The 19,107-nt window shown below is 48.7% G+C and overlaps 13 non-coding genes across 13 annotated transcripts; all 13 read right to left on the bottom strand.

Annotated features, from left to right (window-relative positions):
* Positions 1–85: 85 nt before the first annotated feature.
* TRNAV-CAC (transfer RNA valine (anticodon CAC)) lies at positions 86–158 on the bottom strand. The gene has a single exon. It is a non-coding gene; the product is annotated as a tRNA-Val (tRNA).
* Positions 159–546: 388 nt separating this feature from the next.
* On the bottom strand, positions 547–618 carry TRNAP-AGG (transfer RNA proline (anticodon AGG)). The gene has a single exon. It is a non-coding gene; the product is annotated as a tRNA-Pro (tRNA).
* A 2,621-nt stretch (positions 619–3,239) lies between these two features.
* TRNAL-CAA (transfer RNA leucine (anticodon CAA)) lies at positions 3,240–3,351 on the bottom strand. The gene is made up of 2 exons: positions 3,314–3,351; positions 3,240–3,285 (listed from the first exon to the last, which is right to left on the bottom strand). It is a non-coding gene; the product is annotated as a tRNA-Leu (tRNA).
* Positions 3,352–3,657: 306 nt separating this feature from the next.
* On the bottom strand, positions 3,658–3,730 carry TRNAV-CAC (transfer RNA valine (anticodon CAC)). The gene has a single exon. It is a non-coding gene; the product is annotated as a tRNA-Val (tRNA).
* A 3,081-nt stretch (positions 3,731–6,811) lies between these two features.
* On the bottom strand, positions 6,812–6,923 carry TRNAL-CAA (transfer RNA leucine (anticodon CAA)). Its single transcript has 2 exons — positions 6,886–6,923; positions 6,812–6,857 (listed from the first exon to the last, which is right to left on the bottom strand). It is a non-coding gene; the product is annotated as a tRNA-Leu (tRNA).
* Positions 6,924–7,230: 307 nt separating this feature from the next.
* Positions 7,231–7,303, bottom strand: TRNAV-CAC (transfer RNA valine (anticodon CAC)). Its single transcript has one exon. It is a non-coding gene; the product is annotated as a tRNA-Val (tRNA).
* A 388-nt stretch (positions 7,304–7,691) lies between these two features.
* Positions 7,692–7,763, bottom strand: TRNAP-AGG (transfer RNA proline (anticodon AGG)). Its single transcript has one exon. It is a non-coding gene; the product is annotated as a tRNA-Pro (tRNA).
* Positions 7,764–10,803: 3,040 nt separating this feature from the next.
* TRNAV-CAC (transfer RNA valine (anticodon CAC)) lies at positions 10,804–10,876 on the bottom strand. Its single transcript has one exon. It is a non-coding gene; the product is annotated as a tRNA-Val (tRNA).
* A 3,081-nt stretch (positions 10,877–13,957) lies between these two features.
* Positions 13,958–14,069, bottom strand: TRNAL-CAA (transfer RNA leucine (anticodon CAA)). The gene is made up of 2 exons: positions 14,032–14,069; positions 13,958–14,003 (listed from the first exon to the last, which is right to left on the bottom strand). It is a non-coding gene; the product is annotated as a tRNA-Leu (tRNA).
* A 307-nt stretch (positions 14,070–14,376) lies between these two features.
* Positions 14,377–14,449, bottom strand: TRNAV-CAC (transfer RNA valine (anticodon CAC)). The gene has a single exon. It is a non-coding gene; the product is annotated as a tRNA-Val (tRNA).
* Positions 14,450–14,837: 388 nt separating this feature from the next.
* Positions 14,838–14,909, bottom strand: TRNAP-AGG (transfer RNA proline (anticodon AGG)). Its single transcript has one exon. It is a non-coding gene; the product is annotated as a tRNA-Pro (tRNA).
* A 2,621-nt stretch (positions 14,910–17,530) lies between these two features.
* Positions 17,531–17,642, bottom strand: TRNAL-CAA (transfer RNA leucine (anticodon CAA)). The gene is made up of 2 exons: positions 17,605–17,642; positions 17,531–17,576 (listed from the first exon to the last, which is right to left on the bottom strand). It is a non-coding gene; the product is annotated as a tRNA-Leu (tRNA).
* A 306-nt stretch (positions 17,643–17,948) lies between these two features.
* On the bottom strand, positions 17,949–18,021 carry TRNAV-CAC (transfer RNA valine (anticodon CAC)). Its single transcript has one exon. It is a non-coding gene; the product is annotated as a tRNA-Val (tRNA).
* Between the last annotated feature and the right edge of the window lie 1,086 nt (positions 18,022–19,107).

Below are 19,107 nucleotides of genomic sequence, written 5' to 3' on the forward strand. Positions count from 1 at the left end.
AGTTTTTAAAGGTCATTTCTGTCTAAGTGTGCATTGAGAGAGACTGAGGTTTTAGGGAGCAAACACAAAAGCTGCTGCTGCCAAGTGTTTCTGCCCGGTGTTGAACCGGGGACCTTTCGCGTGTGAGGCGAACGTGATAACCACTACACTACGGAAACAAGCTTGCTGGTTTGACTGAAGGAGCACAGTTCCCCTCATATGTTTGCACGATTTCCTCTATACTTTATCAGCAGTTGCTTGGAATGCGAGGGGTAAGTGTGAAAATTGCAGCGGTGTCAGCCAGCATGCATACACTCAGACGTCCTGAAAAATCCCACAGCTGCGGGCAGAGACAGACAAATATATGATGCCTAAATGCCAGGAAGGAGAGCCTGTGAAATCATCACACAGGGCGCACTGAGAGCAAGCAGGAAGGAAGCCAAGGCATTGTAATCCATTTTTCGCCTGAGGCAAAAAATATGTTTTGCGCAACAATGCTTCGAATGGAATGAGAAATGTTGAGGGGTTGTGTATTTTGAGCAGGATTTGATTGTTTTCCGCTAAAATGGGCTCGTCCGGGATTTGAACCTGGGACCTCTCGCACCCTAAGCGAGAATCATACCCCTAGACCAACGAGCCTGGGCACAGAAATGCAACGGCTCCGACCCTGCTCGGAGGGTTGGTGACAGAGAGTGGGAGACTACATCCCAAAGCAAGAAACTGCACATGGTGCTCTCTTCTGCAGTACGACTAGAGTCATTTGCATGGTCTTCATCGAACATGACATAAAAAGCCTCTATCCTTTAGACATTTTGGCCCAGATTTACAAGAAAATGACTAAGCGCGACGCTGTGCCAAATTTGCAAGCCCCACGCGCCGTCATTTTCAAAATGCAGGGAAGCGCCGTATTTAGTAGAATACAGCGCACCCCTGTGCTCCCCCCTGCGCCAGCTCTAAATTAGCTGCTGAGCGCCAACGCAGCCGTTCTTGCACCATGGTACAAGGATGACTGCGTTGAGGGGGAAATTGTTTTTGTGCAGGAAGGGACACCTTCCTGCCCAAAAAAAAAATCTTCAATGGTGATTTGCTCTTACTTCTATGTGTGCTGCAGAATGCATCACACATAGAAAGAGCAAAAACAAGGAGAAATGAAAACATTTCTCCTCAGTGCGCCACTCTAACGACACCCCTGGGATGGCGTTGGATTTTGGTGCTGACGCAGATTTACGCCAACTCCTAAATCTGGAGCAGCATCAAAATGCTATGGTGTTGCTGTGGCACACTCCCAACAACACCCATTGCACGCCCCTTCCAGGGAACGCGCTGCGTGCTAAGGGGCCGTATTTACAAGGTGGTGTTAAGCCACAAAAAGTGGCTGAACGCCATCTTGTAAATACCGCGCAGTGCATAGTGCCACAGGGGCGTCACTAAAAGTGATGCTCCGGTGGCGATAGGGCCTTGTAAGTCTGGCACTTTATTTGCTCAAGGTGTGTGTTCTTGGTGAGGGCAGGAAAGCTATTTTCGCTCTCGTACCTTCCTTCCTTGGCTGGCTTGAATGCTGTAGGCTCAGGCTTCATTGCAAAGGTCAAACAGTGAGCAACTGACTGCCGTAAGCTGGCGCAACTCCTCTTGGTGAGCTGTGACAGATGCCCCAGGAGCGTAGTACCTCACGATGGTGAGGGATAGACACAGTCTCTTTTATCTCAGCTTGCCTGTCAGGTGAGGCAGGAAATGCAAATACTGTGAAAAAGCCCAGCGACTCGAACCAGGGACCTTTCGCATGTGAGGTGCGCATGATAACCACTACACTAGACAAACAGACACACTTGCCGGCTTGCTTCATGTGGCTATGCATTGTACTGGAACCACCACACTATGGAAACAGACACACCTGCTTGCTTTATGTGGCTATGCATTGGACTGGGATGCAAGGATGAGGGCCAATGTTCATGACGCTCAAAGCTGAGCCTTCCAGAACACGATCTCTTCCCTTGGAAGAAAGGAACTGGGATCACTTTCATTCCAAGAGGTGATTTCAGAACTGGACCCGAAATTACCATGGAGAAGCACTGTGCATTTAATGTTCCTACGAGCACTGCTGCTCCAGCACAGAAAAGCAGTTGCAAAGAAATCTCGCATACCTTCATGATGCTGAACCGTCTCGACGCCAGTATAAAGCATGTATTGCATTGCAACATGACATCTTACAAGAGTGAAAAGCAGAAATACTCCTGTTTAAAACACAGACTGAACCTATAAAGGTAGGGGTTTGTCTGGGATTTGAACCGAGGTCCTCTCACACCCGAAGCGAGAATCATACCCCTATACCAACTAGACTGCCGCTGCATAGTCATTTGAAACATCTTCTGAAGCGTCTTTTCGAAAAGCAGGGCCATTTGGAGGCTCTCTCTCTCTAAGCGTGCCATAGCAATTGATGTTTTCTGTCAAGGATTTTTTGTTTGTCTCTAGCAAGGCAAGAGGTAGTCAAAATGCCCTGTGCCAGTGAGCTGAACTAGGGCACTGATGTGAAAAGCAGACCCTTTCTGGTAGTTGTAACCCGCTGCAAGTCATGGACCCTTGCACCTTAGACTTCCCAACCAGAAGCACTGAAGGGCCTGCTAGCTCTTGAGCCAGAGGAGCATGCCTCTTGGATTCAAGCACACTTGCTCGATCAGGACTCGATCAGGCGAGATTTATATTAGTGGCTCATAGGCCTGAAACACTCACCTGGGAGACGCAGGGTGGCTGATTTCCCGGAATGGCCCTTGATGGGGAAATCACCTCCTTTCCCCCGCCTCATTTCAGAATTGTGTGCTAGTCGCAAGACAGTGTTCAGGGGTTCATGGGTACTGCCTACTCCCAGCTGCCTCTCTGTCTTCTTCATGTAAATTGCAAGTCACGAGGAGGCACCATTGCCAATATGCTCCGCCCACCTAACCAAGAAACCTAGTTTGAGCTTGTCTGCCTGTGTTGTTGCAGGGGCAGTGTCTTCTTTGCCCAAAAGGTGGCAGGAGAGCCTCACTTCAAACGATAGAATCAACTGCTTAAGTAGAAACCAGCATGGTAGTTACTGTCATAAAGTGCAGCTCTAACAGAAGGTGTGCCTGAGACGCCCCTTCCAGTAATACACAGAATTTTGATTGAGGGCCCAGCCGATGGGTTGGTGGATTTCTCCTCACATGCCACAGCAGCTTCCAAAGATAGTGGTGTGAGGAGCTGGCTCTGCAAGCAGAGCAAGATTTAAGGGAAGAAAATACACCTGTCAGAAGTGGGATTTGAACCCACGCCTCCATGAAGAGACCAGAAGGCTCAGCTTCACTGAAGATCAAGCTCTCTTGAGTCTGGCGCCTTAGACCACTCGGCCATCCTGACAGCCAAAACAGTGTGCAGGTCGGACTCTTCAGTCTGCACTTGTTGATTTTGCCGCTTGCAATGTTCCTATCAAAGTCACAGCTTTAAAGGCCCCACAATATAACATGGCCAAGAAAAAAAAAAAAAACAGAACAAGAAACAATGCACATGCACGACCACCGAGGGATGCAGATAACTTTTTAGCGTCCTGCAATAGTAAAGCACGTTTTACACAGGTCACAAGTTTTTAAAGGTCATTTTTGTCTAAGTGTGCATTGAGAGAGACCGAGGTTTTAGGGAGCAAACACAGAAGCTGCTGCTGCCAAGTGTTTCTGCCCGGTCTCGAACCGGGGACCTTTCGCGTGTGAGGCGAACGTGATAACCACTACACTACAGAAACAAGCTTGCTGATTTGACTGAAGGAGCACAGTTCCCCTCATATGTTTGCACGATTTCCTCTATACTTTATCAGCAGTTGCTTGGAATGCGAGGGGTAAGTGTGAAAATTGCAGCGGTGTCAGCCAGCATGCATACACTCAGACGTCCTGAAAAATCCCACAGCTGCGGGCAGAGACAGACAAATATCTGATGCCTAAATGCCAGGAAGGAGAGCCTGTGAAATCATCACACAGGGCGCACTGAGAGCAAGCAGGAAGGAAGCCAAGGCATTGTAATCCATTTTTCGCCTGAGGCAAAAAATATGTTTTGCGCAACAATGCTTCGAGTGGAATGAGAAATGTTGAGGGGTTGTGTATTTTGAGCAGGATTTGATTGTTTTCCGCTAAAATGGGCTCGTCCGGGATTTGAACCTGGGACCTCTCGAACCCTAAGCGAGAATCATACCCCTAGACCAACGAGCCTGGGCACAGAAATGCAATGGCTCCGTCCCTGCTCGGAGGGTTGGTGACAGAGAGTGGGAGACTACATCCCAAAGCAAGAAACTGCACATGGTGCTCTCTTCTGCAGTACGACTAGAGTCATTTGCATGGTCTTCATCGAACATGACATAAAAAGCCTCTATCCTTTAGACATTTTGGCCCAGATTTACAAGAAAATGACTAAGCGCGACGCTGTGCCAAATTTGCAAGCCCCACGCGCCGTCATTTTCAAAATGCAGGGAAGCGCCGTATTTAGTAGAATACAGCGCACCCCTGTGCTTCCCCCTGCGCCAGCTCTAAATTAGCTGCTGAGCGCCAACGCAGCCGTTCTTGCACCATGGTACAAGGATGACTGCGTTGAGGGGGAAATTGTTTTTGTGCAGGAAGGGACACCTTCCTGGCCAAAAAAAAAATCTTCAATGGTGATTTGCTCTTACTTCTATGTGTGCTGCAGAATGCATCACACATAGAAAGAGCAAAAACAAGGAGAAATGAAAACATTTCTCCTCAGTGCGCCACTCTAACGACACCCCTGGGATGGCGTTGGATTTTGGTGCTGACGCAGATTTACGCCAACTCCTAAATCTGGAGCAGCATCAAAATGCTATGGTGTTGCTGTGGCACACTCCCAACAACACCCATTGCACGCCCCTTCCAGGGAACGCGCTGCGTGCTAAGGGGCCGTATTTACAAGGTGGTGTTAAGCCACAAAAAGTGGCTGAACGCCATCTTGTAAATACCGCGCAGTGCATAGTGCCACCGGGGCGTCACTAAAAGTGATGCTCCGGTGGCGATGGGGCCTTGTAAGTCTGGCACTTTATTTGCTCAAGGTGTGTGTTCTTGGTGAGGGCAGGAAAGCTATTTTCGCTCTCGTACCTTCCTTCCTTGGCTGGCTTGAATGCTGTAGGCTCAGGCTTCATTGCAAAGGTCAAACAGTGAGCAACTGACTGCCGTAAGCTGGCGCAACTCCTCTTGGTGAGCTGTGACAGATGCCCCAGGAGCGTAGTACCTCACGATGGTGAGGGATAGACACAGTCTCTTTTATCTCAGCTTGCCTGTCAGGTGAGGCAGGAAATGCAAATACTGTGAAAAAGCCCAGCGACTCGAACCAGGGACCTTTCGCATGTGAGGTGCGCATGATAACCACTACACTAGACAAACAGACACACTTGCCGGCTTGCTTCATGTGGCTATGCATTGTACTGGAACCACCACACTATGGAAACAGACACACCTGCTTGCTTTATGTGGCTAAGCGTTGGACTGGGATGCAAGGATGAGGGCCAATGTTCATGACGCTCAAAGCTGAGCCTTCCGGAACACGATCTCTTCCCTTGGAAGAAAGGAACTGGGATCACTTTCATTCCAAGAGGTGATTTCAGAACTGGACCCGAAATTACCATGGAGAAGCACTGTGCATTTAAAGTTCCTACGAGCACTGCTGCTCCAGCACAGAAAAGCAGTTGCAAAGAAATCTCGCATACCTTCATGATGCTGAACCGTCTCGACGCCAGTATAAAGCATGTATTGCATTGCAACATGACATCTTACAAGAGTGAAAAGCAGAAATACTCCTGTTTAAAACACAGACTGAACCTATAAAGGTAGGGGTTTGTGTGGGATTTGAACCGAGCTCCTCTCACACCTGAAGCGAGAATCATACCCCTATACCAACTAGACTGCCGCTGCATAGTCATTTGAAACATCTTCTGAAGCGTCTTTCCGAAAAGCAGGGCCATTTGGAGGCTCTCTCTCTCTAAGCGTGCCATAGCAATTGATGTTTTCTGTCAAGGATTTTTTGTTTGTCTCTAGCAAGGCAAGAGGTAGTCAAAATGCCCTGTGCCAGTGAGCTGAACTAGGGCACTGATGTGAAAAGCAGACCCTTTCTGGTAGTTGTAACCCGCTGCAAGTCATGGACCCTTGCACCTTAGACTTCCCAACCAGAAGCACTGAAGGGCCTGCTAGCTCTTGAGCCAGAGGAGCATGCCTCTTGGATTCAAGCACACTTGCTCGATCAGCGCTCGATCAGGCGAGATCGACATTACTGGCTCATAGGCCTGAAACACTCACCTGGGAGACGCAGGGTGGCTGATTTCCCGGAATGGCCCTTGATGGGGAAATCACCTCCTTTCCCCCGCCTCATTTCAGAATTGTGTGCTAGTCGCAAGACAGTGTTCAGGGGTTCATGGGTACTGCCTACTCCCAGCTGCCTCTCTGTCTTCTTCATGTAAATTGCAAGTCACGAGGAGGCACCATTGCCAATATGCTCCGCCCACCTAACCAAGAAACCTAGTTTGAGCTTGTCTGCCTGTGTTGTTGCAGGGGCAGTGTCTTCTTTGCCCAAAAGGTGGCAGGAGAGCCTCACTTCAAACGATAGAATCAACTGCTTAAGTAGAAACCAGCATGGTAGTTACTGTCATAAAGTGCAGCTCTAACAGAAGGTGTGCCTGAGACGCCCCTTCCAGTAATACACAGAATTTTGATTGAGGGCCCAGCCGATGGGTTGGTGGATTTCTCCTCACATGCCACAGCAGCTTCCAAAGATAGTGGTGTGAGGAACTGGCTCTGCAAGCAGAGCAAGATTTAAGGGAAGAAAATACACCTGTCAGAAGTGGGATTTGAACCCACGCCTCCATGAAGAGACCAGAAGGCTCAGCTTCACTGAAGATCAAGCTCTCTTGAGTCTGGCGCCTTAGACCACTCGGCCATCCTGACAGCCAAAACAGTGTGCAGGTCGGACTCTTCAGTCTGCACTTGTTGATTTTGCCGCTTGCAATGTTCCTATCAAAGTCACAGCTTTAAAGGCCCCACAATATAACATGGGCAAGAAAAAAAAAAAAAAACAGAACAAGAAACAATGCACATGCACGACCACCGAGGGATGCAGATAACTTTTTAGCGTCCTGCAATAGTAAAGCACGTTTTACACAGGTCACAAGTTTTTAAAGGTCATTTCTGTCTAAGTGTGCATTGAGAGAGACTGAGGTTTTAGGGAGCAAACACAAAAGCTGCTGCTGCCAAGTGTTTCTGCCCGGTGTCGAACCGGGGACCTTTCGCGTGTGAGGCGAACGTGATAACCACTACACTACAGAAACAAGCTTGCTGGTTTGACTGAAGGAGCACAGTTCCCCTCATATGTTTGCACGATTTCCTCTATACTTTATCAGCAGTTGCTTGGAATGCGAGGGGTAAGTGTGAAAATTGCAGCGGTGTCAGCCAGCATGCATACACTCAGACGTCCTGAAAAATCCCACAGCTGCGGGCAGAGACAGACAAATATCTGATGCCTAAATGCCAGGAAGGAGAGCCTGTGAAATCATCACACAGGGCGCACTGAGAGCAAGCAGGAAGGAAGCCAAGGCATTGTAATCCATTTTTCGCCTGAGGCAAAAAATATGTTTTGCGCAACAATGCTTCGAGTGGAATGAGAAATGTTGAGGGGTTGTGTATTTTGAGCAGGATTTGATTGTTTTCCGCTAAAATGGGCTCGTCCGGGATTTGAACCTGGGACCTCTCGCACCCTAAGCGAGAATCATACCCCTAGACCAACGAGCCTGGGCACAGAAATGCAACGGCTCCGACCCTGCTCGGAGGGTTGGTGACAGAGAGTGGGAGACTACATCCCAAAGCAAGAAACTGCACATGGTGCTCTCTTCTGCAGTACGACTAGAGTCATTTGCATGGTCTTCATCGAACATGACATAAAAAGCCTCTATCCTTTAGACATTTTGGCCCAGATTTACAAGAAAATGACTAAGCGCGACGCTGTGCCAAATTTGCAAGCCCCACGCGCCGTCATTTTCAAAATGCAGGGAAGCGCCGTATTTAGTAGAATACAGCGCACCCCTGTGCTTCACCCTGCGCCAGCTCTAAATTAGCTGCTGAGCGCCAACGCAGCCGTTCTTGCACCATGGTACAAGGATGACTGCGTTGAAGGGGAAATTGTTTTTGTGCAGGAAGGGACACCTTCCTGCCCAAAAAAAAAATCTTCAATGGTGATTTGCTCTTACTTCTATGTGTGCTGCAGAATGCATCACACATAGAAAGAGCAAAAACAAGGAGAAATGAAAACATTTCTCCTCAGTGCGCCACTCTAACGACACCCCTGGGATGGCGTTGGATTTTGGTGCTGACGCAGATTTACGCCAACTCCTAAATCTGGAGCAGCATCAAAATGCTATGGTGTTGCTGTGGCACACTCCCAACAACACCCATTGCACGCCCCTTCCAGGGAACGCGCTGCGTGCTAAGGGGCCGTATTTACAAGGTGGTGTTAAGCCACAAAAAGTGGCTGAACGCCATCTTGTAAATACCGCGCAGTGCATAGTGCCACCGGGGCGTCACTAAAAGTGATGCTCCGGTGGCGATAGGGCCTTGTAAGTCTGGCACTTTATTTGCTCAAGGTGTGTGTTCTTGGTGAGGGCAGGAAAGCTATTTTCGCTCTCGTACCTTCCTTCCTTGGCTGGCTTGAATGCTGTAGGCTCAGGCTTCATTGCAAAGGTCAAACAGTGAGCAACTGACTGCCGTATGCTGGCGCAACTCCTCTTGGTGAGCTGTGACAGATGCCCCAGGAGCGTAGTACCTCACGATGGTGAGGGATAGACACAGTCTCTTTTATCTCAGCTTGCCTGTCAGGTGAGGCAGGAAATGCAAATACTGTGAAAAAGCCCAGCGACTCGAACCAGGGACCTTTCGCATGTGAGGTGCGCATGATAACCACTACACTAGACAAACAGACACACTTGCCGGCTTGCTTCATGTGGCTATGCATTGTACTGGAACCACCACACTATGAAAACAGACACACCTGCTTGCTTTATGTGGCTATGCATTGGACTGGGATGCAAGGATGAGGGCCAATGTTCATGACGCTCAAAGCTGAGCCTTCCGGAACACGATCTCTTCCCTTGGAAGAAAGGAACTGGGATCACTTTCATTCCAAGAGGTGATTTCAGAACTGGACCCGAAATTACCATGGAGAAGCACTGTGCATTTAATGTTCCTACGAGCACTGCTGCTCCAGCACAGAAAAGCAGTTGCAAAGAAATCTCGCATACCTTCATGATGCTGAACCGTCTCGACGCCAGTATAAAGCATGTATTGCATTGCAACATGACATCTTACAAGAGTGAAAAGCAGAAATACTCCTGTTTAAAACACACACTGAACCTATAAAGGTAGGGGTTTGTGTGGGATTTGAACCGAGGTCCTCTCACACCCGAAGCGAGAATCATACCCCTATACCAACTAGACTGCCGCTGCATAGTCATTTGAAACATCTTCTGAAGCGTCTTTCCGAAAAGCAGGGCCATTTGGAGGCTCTCTCTCTCTAAGCGTGCCATAGCAATTGATGTTTTCTGTCAAGGATTTTTTGTTTGTCTCTAGCAAGGCAAGAGGTAGTCAAAATGCCCTGTGCCAGTGAGCTGAACTAGGGCACTGATGTGAAAAGCAGACCCTTTCTGGTAGTTGTAACCCGCTGCAAGTCATGGACCCTTGCACCTTAGACTTCCCAACCAGAAGCACTGAAGGGCCTGCTAGCTCTTGAGCCAGAGGAGCATGCCTCTTGGATTCAAGCACACTTGCTCGATCAGCGCTCGATCAGGCGAGATCGATATTAGTGGCTCATAGGCCTGAAACACTCACCTGGGAGACGCAGGGTGGCTGATTTCCCGGAATGGCCCTTGATGGGGAAATCACCTCCTTTCCCCCGCCTCATTTCAGAATTGTGTGCTAGTCGCAAGACAGTGTTCAGGGGTTCATGGGTACTGCCTACTCCCAGCTGCCTCTCTGTCTTCTTCATGTAAATTGCAAGTCACGAGGAGGCACCATTGCCAATATGCTCCGCCCACCTAACCAAGAAACCTAGTTTGAGCTTGTCTGCCTGTGTTGTTGCAGGGGCAGTGTCTTCTTTGCCCAAAAGGTGGCAGGAGAGCCTCACTTCAAACGATAGAATCAACTGCTTAAGTAGAAACCAGCATGGTAGTTACTGTCATAAAGTGCAGCTCTAACAGAAGGTGTGCCTGAGACGCCCCTTCCAGTAATACACAGAATTTTGATTGAGGGCCCAGCCGATGGGTTGGTGGATTTCTCCTCACATGCCACAGCAGCTTCCAAAGATAGTGGTGTGAGGAGCTGGCTCTGCAAGCAGAGCAAGATTTAAGGGAAGAAAATACACCTGTCAGAAGTGGGATTTGAACCCACGCCTCCATGAAGAGACCAGAAGGCTCAGCTTCACTGAAGATCAAGCTCTCTTGAGTCTGGCGCCTTAGATCACTCGGCCATCCTGACAGCCAAAACAGTGTGCAGGTCGGACTCTTCAGTCTGCACTTGTTGATTTTGCCGCTTGCAATGTTCCTATCAAAGTCACAGCTTTAAAGGCCCCACAATATAACATGGCCAAGAAAAAAAAAAAAAAACAGAACAAGAAACAATGCACATGCACGACCACCGAGGGATGCAGATAACTTTTTAGCGTCCTGCAATAGTAAAGCACGTTTTACACAGGTCACAAGTTTTTAAAGGTCATTTCTGTCTAAGTGTGCATTGAGAGAGACTGAGGTTTTAGGGAGCAAACACAAAAGCTGCTGCTGCCAAGTGTTTCTGCCCGGTCTCGAACCGGGGACCTTTCGCGTGTGAGGCAAACGTGATAACCACTACACTACAGAAACAAGCTTGCTGGTTTGACTGAAGGAGCACAGTTCCCCTCATATGTTTGCACGATTTCCTCTATACTTTATCAGCAGTTGCTTGGAATGCGAGGGGTAAGTGTGAAAATTGCAGCGGTGTCAGCCAGCATGCATACACTCAGACGTCCTGAAAAATCCCACAGCTGCGGGCAGAGACAGACAAATATCTGATGCCTAAATGCCAGGAAGGAGAGCCTGTGAAATCATCACACAGGTCGCACTGAGAGCAAGCAGGAAGGAAGCCAAGGCATTGTAATCCATTTTTCGCCTGAGGCAAAAAATATGTTTTGCGCAACAATGCTTCGAGTGGAATGAGAAATGTTGAGGGGTTGTGTATTTTGAGCAGGATTTGATTGTTTTCCGCTAAAATGGGCTCGTCCGCGATTTGAACCTGGGACCTCTCGCACCCTAAGCGAGAATCATACCCCTAGACCAACGAGCCTGGGCACAGAAATGCAACGGCTCCGACCCTTCTCGGAGGGTTGGTGACAGAGAGTGGGAGACTACATCCCAAAGCAAGAAACTGCACATGGTGCTCTCTTCTGCAGTACGACTAGAGTCATTTGCATGGTCTTCATCGAACATGACATAAAAAGCCTCTATCCTTTAGACATTTTGGCCCAGATTTACAAGAAAATGACTAAGCGCGACGCTGTGCCAAATTTGCAAGCCCCACGCACCGTCATTTTCAAAATGCAGGGAAGCGCCGTATTTAGTAGAATACAGCACACCCCTGTGCTTCCCCCTGCGCCAGCTCTAAATTAGCTGCTGAGCGCCAACGCAGCCGTTCTTGCACCATGGTACAAGGATGACTGCGTTGAGGGGGAAATTGTTTTTGTGCAGGAAGGGACACCTTCCTGCCCAAAAAAAAAATCTTCAATGGTGATTTGCTCTTACTTCTATGTGTGCTGCAGAATGCATCACACATAGAAAGAGCAAAAACAAGGAGAAATGAAAACATTTCTCCTCAGTGCGCCACTCTAACGACACCCCTGGGATGGCGTTGGATTTTGGTGCTGACGCAGATTTACGCCAACTCCTAAATCTGGAGCAGCATCAAAATGCTATGGTGTTGCTGTGGCACACTCCCAACAACACCCATTGCACGCCCCTTCCAGGGAACGCGCTGCGTGCTAAGGGGCCGTATTTACAAGGTGGTGTTAAGCCACAAAAAGTGGCTGAACGCCATCTTGTAAATACCGCGCAGTGCATAGTGCCACCGGGGCGTCACTAAAAGTGATGCTCCGGTGGCGATGGGGCCTTGTAAGTCTGGCACTTTATTTGCTCAAGGTGTGTGTTCTTGGTGAGGGCAGGAAAGCTATTTTCGCTCTCGTACCTTCCTTCCTTGGCTGGCTTGAATGCTGTAGGCTCAGGCTTCATTGCAAAGGTCAAACAGTGAGCAACTGACTGCCGTAAGCTGGCGCAACTCCTCTTGGTGAGCTGTGACAGATGCCCCAGGAGCGTAGTACCTCACGATGGTGAGGGATAGACACAGTCTCTTTTATCTCAGCTTGCCTGTCAGGTGAGGCAGGAAATGCAAATACTGTGAAAAAGCCCAGCGACTCGAACCAGGGACCTTTCGCATGTGAGGTGCGCATGATAACCACTACACTAGACAAACAGACACACTTGCCGGCTTGCTTCATGTGGCTATGCATTGTACTGGAACCACCACACTATGGAAACAGACACACCTGCTTGCTTTATGTGGCTATGCATTGGACTGGGATGCAAGGATGAGGGCCAATGTTCATGACGCTCAAAGCTGAGCCTTCCGGAACACGATCTCTTCCCTTGGAAGAAAGGAACTGGGATCACTTTCATTCCAAGAGGTGATTTCAGAACTGGACCCGAAATTACCATGGAGAAGCACTGTGCATTTAATGTTCCTACGAGCACTGCTGCTCCAGCACAGAAAAGCATTTGCAAAGAAATCTCGCATACCTTCATGATGCTGAACCGTCTCGACGCCAGTATAAAGCATGTATTGCATTGCAACATGACATCTTACAAGAGTGAAAAGCAGAAATACTCCTGTTTAAAACACAGACTGAACCTATAAAGGTAGGGGTTTGTGTGGGATTTGAACCGAGCTCCTCTCACACCCGAAGCGAGAAACATACCCCTATACCAACTAGACTGCCGCTGCATAGTCATTTGAAACATCTTCTGAAGCGTCTTTCCGAAAAGCAGGGCCATTTGGAGGCTCTCTCTCTCTAAGCGTGCCATAGCAATTGATGTTTTCTGTCAAGGATTTTTTGTTTGTCTCTAGCAAGGCAAGAGGTAGTCAAAATGCCCTGTGCCAGTGAGCTGAACTAGGGCACTGATGGGAAAAGCAGACCCTTTCTGGTAGTTGTAACCCGCTGCAAGTCATGGACCCTTGCACCTTAGACTTCCCAACCAGAAGCACTGAAGGGCCTGCTAGCTCTTGAGCCAGAGGAGCATGCCTCTTGGATTCAAGCACACTTGCTCGATCAGCGCTCGATCAGGCGAGATCGATATTAGTGGCTCATAGGCCTGAAACACTCACCTGGGAGACGCAGGGTGGCTGATTTCCCGGAATGGCCCTTGATGGGGAAATCACCTCCTTTCCCCCGCCTCATTTCAGAATTGTGTGCTAGTCGCAAGACAGTGTTCAGGGGTTCATGGGTACTGCCTACTCCCAGCTGCCTCTCTGTCTTCTTCATGTAAATTGCAAGTCACGAGGAGGCACCATTGCCAATATGCTCCACCCACCTAACCAAGAAACCTAGTTTGAGCTTGTCTGCCTGTGTTGTTGCAGGGGCAGTGTCTTCTTTGCCCAAAAGGTGGCAGGAGAGCCTCACTTCAAACGATAGAATCAACTGCTTAAGTAGAAACCAGCATGGTAGTTACTGTCATAAAGTGCAGCTCTAACAGAAGGTGTGCCTGAGACGCCCCTTCCAGTAATACACAGAATTTTGATTGAGGGCCCAGCCGATGGGTTGGTGGATTTCTCCTCACATGCCACAGCAGCTTCCAAAGATAGTGGTGTGAGGAGCTGGCTCTGCAAGCAGAGCAAGATTTAAGGGAAGAAAATACACCTGTCAGAAGTGGGATTTGAACCCACGCCTCCATGAAGAGACCAGAAGGCTCAGCTTCACTGAAGATCAAGCTCTCTTGAGTCTGGCGCCTTAGACCACTCGGCCATCCTGACAGCCAAAACAGTGTGCAGGTCGGACTCTTCAGTCTGCACTTGTTGATTTTGCCGCTTGCAATGTTCCTATCAAAGTCACAGCTTTAAAGGCCCCACAATATAACATGGCCAAGAAAAAAAAAAAAAAACAGAACAAGAAACAATGCACATGCACGACCACCGAGGGATGCAGATAACTTTTTAGCGTCCTGCAATAGTAAAGCACGTTTTACACAGGTCACAAGTTTTTAAAGGTCATTTCTGTCTAAGTGTGCATTGAGAGAGACTGAGGTTTTAGGGAGCAAACACAAAAGCTGCTGCTGCCAAGTGTTTCTGCCCGGTGTCGAACCGGGGACCTTTCGCGTGTGAGGCGAACGTGATAACCACTACACTACGGAAACAAGCTTGCTGGTTTGACTGAAGGAGCACAGTTCCCCTCATATGTTTGCACGATTTCCTCTATACTTTATCAGCAGTTGCTTGGAATGCGAGGGGTAAGTGTGAAAATTGCAGCGGTGTCAGCCAGCATGCATACACTCAGACGTCCTGAAAAATCCCACAGCTGCGGGCAGAGACAGACAAATATATGATGCCTAAATGCCAGGAAGGAGAGCCTGTGAAATCATCACACAGGGCGCACTGAGAGCAAGCAGGAAGGAAGCCAAGGCATTGTAATCCATTTTTCGCCTGAGGCAAAAAATATGTTTTGCGCAACTATGCTTCGAATGGAATGAGAAATGTTGAGGGGTTGTGTATTTTGAGCAGGATTTGATTGTTTTCCGCTAAAATGGGCTCGTCCGGGATTTGAACCTGGGACCTCTCGCACCCTAAGCGAGAATCATACCCCTAGACCAACGAGCCTGGGCACAGAAATGCAACGGCTCCGACCCTGCTCGGAGGGTTGGTGACAGAGAGTGGGAGACTACATCCCAAAGCAAGAAACTGCACATGGTGCTCTCTTCTGCAGTACGACTAGAGTCATTTGCATGGTCTTCATCGAACATGACATAAAAAGCCTCTATCCTTTAGACATTTTGGCCCAGATTTACAAGAAAATGACTAAGCGCGACGCTGTGCCAAATTTGCAAGCCCCACGCGCCGTCATTTTCAAAATGCAGGGAAGCGCCGTATTTAGTAGAATACAGCGCACCCCTGTGCTTCCCCCTGCGCCAGCTCTAAATTAGCTGCTGAGCGCCAACGCAGCCGTTCTTGCACCATGGTACAAGGATGACTGCGTTGAGGGGGAAATTGTTTTTGTGCAGGAAGGGACACCTTCCTGCCCAAAAAAAAAATCTTCAATGGTGATTTGCTCTTACTTCTATGTGTGCTGCAGAATGCATCACACATAGAAAGAGCAAAAACAAGGAGAAATGAAAACATTTCTCCTCAGTGCGCCACTCTAACGACACCCCTGGGATGGCGTTGGATTTTGGTGCTGACGCAGATTTACGCCAACTCCTAAATCTGGAGCAGCATCAAAATGCTATGGTGTTGCTGTGGCACACTCCCAACAACACCCATTGCACGCCCCTTCCAGGGAACGCGCTGCGTGCTAAGGGGCCGTATTTACAAGGTGGTGTTAAGCCACAAAAAGTGGCTGAACGCCATCTTGTAAATACCGCGCAGTGCATAGTGCCACAGGGGCGTCACTAAAAGTGATGCTCCGGTGGCGATAGGGCCTTGTAAGTCTGGCACTTTATTTGCTCAAGGTGTGTGTTCTTGGTGAGGGCAGGAAAGCTATTTTCGCTCTCGTACCTTCCTTCCTTGGCTGGCTTGAATGCTGTAGGCTCAGGCTTCATTGCAAAGGTCAAACAGTGAGCAACTGACTGCCGTAAGCTGGCGCAACTCCTCTTGGTGAGCTGTGACAGATGCCCCAGGAGCGTAGTACCTCACGATGGTGAGGGATAGACACAGTCTCTTTTATCTCAGCTTGCCTGTCAGGTGAGGCAGGAAATGCAAATACTGTGAAAAAGCCCAGCGACTCGAACCAGGGACCTTTCGCATGTGAGGTGCGCATGATAACCACTACACTAGACAAACAGACACACTTGCCGGCTTGCTTCATGTGGCTATGCATTGTACTGGAACCACCACACTATGGAAACAGACACACCTGCTTGCTTTATGTGGCTATGCATTGGACTGGGATGCAAGGATGAGGGCCAATGTTCATGACGCTCAAAGCTGAGCCTTCCAGAACACGATCTCTTCCCTTGGAAGAAAGGAACTGGGATCACTTTCATTCCAAGAGGTGATTTCAGAACTGGACCCGAAATTACCATGGAGAAGCACTGTGCATTTAATGTTCCTACGAGCACTGCTGCTCCAGCACAGAAAAGCAGTTGCAAAGAAATCTCGCATACCTTCATGATGCTGAACCGTCTCGACGCCAGTATAAAGCATGTATTGCATTGCAACATGACATCTTACAAGAGTGAAAAGCAGAAATACTCCTGTTTAAAACACAGACTGAACCTATAAAGGTAGGGGTTTGTCTGGGATTTGAACCGAGGTCCTCTCACACCCGAAGCGAGAATCATACCCCTATACCAACTAGACTGCCGCTGCATAGTCATTTGAAACATCTTCTGAAGCGTCTTTTCGAAAAGCAGGGCCATTTGGAGGCTCTCTCTCTCTAAGCGTGCCATAGCAATTGATGTTTTCTGTCAAGGATTTTTTGTTTGTCTCTAGCAAGGCAAGAGGTAGTCAAAATGCCTTGTGCCAGTGAGCTGAACTAGGGCACTGATGTGAAAAGCAGACCCTTTCTGGTAGTTGTAACCCGCTGCAAGTCATGGACCCTTGCACCTTAGACTTCCCAACCAGAAGCACTGAAGGGCCTGCTAGCTCTTGAGCCAGAGGAGCATGCCTCTTGGATTCAAGCACACTTGCTCGATCAGGACTCGATCAGGCGAGATTTATATTAGTGGCTCATAGGCCTGAAACACTCACCTGGGAGACGCAGGGTGGCTGATTTCCCGGAATGGCCCTTGATGGGGAAATCACCTCCTTTCCCCCGCCTCATTTCAGAATTGTGTGCTAGTCGCAAGACAGTGTTCAGGGGTTCATGGGTACTGCCTACTCCCAGCTGCCTCTCTGTCTTCTTCATGTAAATTGCAAGTCACGAGGAGGCACCATTGCCAATATGCTCCGCCCACCTAACCAAGAAACCTAGTTTGAGCTTGTCTGCCTGTGTTGTTGCAGGGGCAGTGTCTTCTTTGCCCAAAAGGTGGCAGGAGAGCCTCACTTCAAACGATAGAATCAACTGCTTAAGTAGAAACCAGCATGGTAGTTACTGTCATAAAGTGCAGCTCTAACAGAAGGTGTGCCTGAGACGCCCCTTCCAGTAATACACAGAATTTTGATTGAGGGCCCAGCCGATGGGTTGGTGGATTTCTCCTCACATGCCACAGCAGCTTCCAAAGATAGTGGTGTGAGGAGCTGGCTCTGCAAGCAGAGCAAGATTTAAGGGAAGAAAATACACCTGTCAGAAGTGGGATTTGAACCCACGCCTCCATGAAGAGACCAGAAGGCTCAGCTTCACTGAAGATCAAGCTCTCTTGAGTCTGGCGCCTTAGACCACTCGGCCATCCTGACAGCCAAAACAGTGTGCAGGTCGGACTCTTCAGTCTGCACTTGTTGATTTTGCCGCTTGCAATGTTCCTATCAAAGTCACAGCTTTAAAGGCCCCACAATATAACATGGCCAAGAAAAAAAAAAAAAACAGAACAAGAAACAATGCACATGCACGACCACCGAGGGATGCAGATAACTTTTTAGCGTCCTGCAATAGTAAAGCACGTTTTACACAGGTCACAAGTTTTTAAAGGTCATTTCTGTCTAAGTGTGCATTGAGAGAGACTGAGGTTTTAGGGAGCAAACACAGAAGCTGCTGCTGCCAAGTGTTTCTGCCCGGTCTCGAACCGGGGACCTTTCGCGTGTGAGGCGAACGTGATAACCACTACACTACAGAAACAAGCTTGCTGATTTGACTGAAGGAGCACAGTTCCCCTCATATGTTTGCACGATTTCCTCTATACTTTATCAGCAGTTGCTTGGAATGCGAGGGGTAAGTGTGAAAATTGCAGCGGTGTCAGCCAGCATGCATACACTCAGACGTCCTGAAAAATCCCACAGCTGCGGGCAGAGACAGACAAATATCTGATGCCTAAATGCCAGGAAGGAGAGCCTGTGAAATCATCACACAGGGCGCACTGAGAGCAAGCAGGAAGGAAGCCAAGGCATTGTAATCCATTTTTCGCCTGAGGCAAAAAATATGTTTTGCGCAACAATGCTTCGAGTGGAATGAGAAATGTTGAGGGGTTGTGTATTTTGAGCAGGATTTGATTGTTTTCCGCTAAAATGGGCTCGTCCGGGATTTGAACCTGGGACCTCTCGAACCCTAAGCGAGAATCATACCCCTAGACCAACGAGCCTGGGCACAGAAATGCAATGGCTCCGTCCCTGCTCGGAGGGTTGGTGACAGAGAGTGGGAGACTACATCCCAAAGCAAGAAACTGCACATGGTGCTCTCTTCTGCAGTACGACTAGAGTCATTTGCATGGTCTTCATCGAATATGACATAAAAAGCCTCTATCCTTTAGACATTTTGGCCCAGATTTACAAGAAAATGACTAAGCGCGACGCTGTGCCAAATTTGCAAGCCCCACGCGCCGTCATTTTCAAAATGCAGGGAAGCGCCGTATTTAGTAGAATACAGCGCACCCCTGTGCTTCCCCCTGCGCCAGCTCTAAATTAGCTGCTGAGCGCCAACGCAGCCGTTCTTGCACCATGGTACAAGGATGACTGCGTTGAGGGGGAAATTGTTTTTGTGCAGGAAGGGACACCTTCCTGGCCAAAAAAAAAATCTTCAATGGTGATTTGCTCTTACTTCTATGTGTGCTGCAGAATGCATCACACATAGAAAGAGCAAAAACAAGGAGAAATGAAAACATTTCTCCTCAGTGCGCCACTCTAACGACACCCCTGGGATGGCGTTGGATTTTGGTGCTGACGCAGATTTACGCCAACTCCTAAATCTGGAGCAGCATCAAAATGCTAT

The sequence above is a fragment of the Pleurodeles waltl genome, chromosome 10, assembly GCF_031143425.1.
Source record: "Pleurodeles waltl isolate 20211129_DDA chromosome 10, aPleWal1.hap1.20221129, whole genome shotgun sequence".
NCBI lineage: Eukaryota > Metazoa > Chordata > Amphibia > Caudata > Salamandridae > Pleurodeles > Pleurodeles waltl.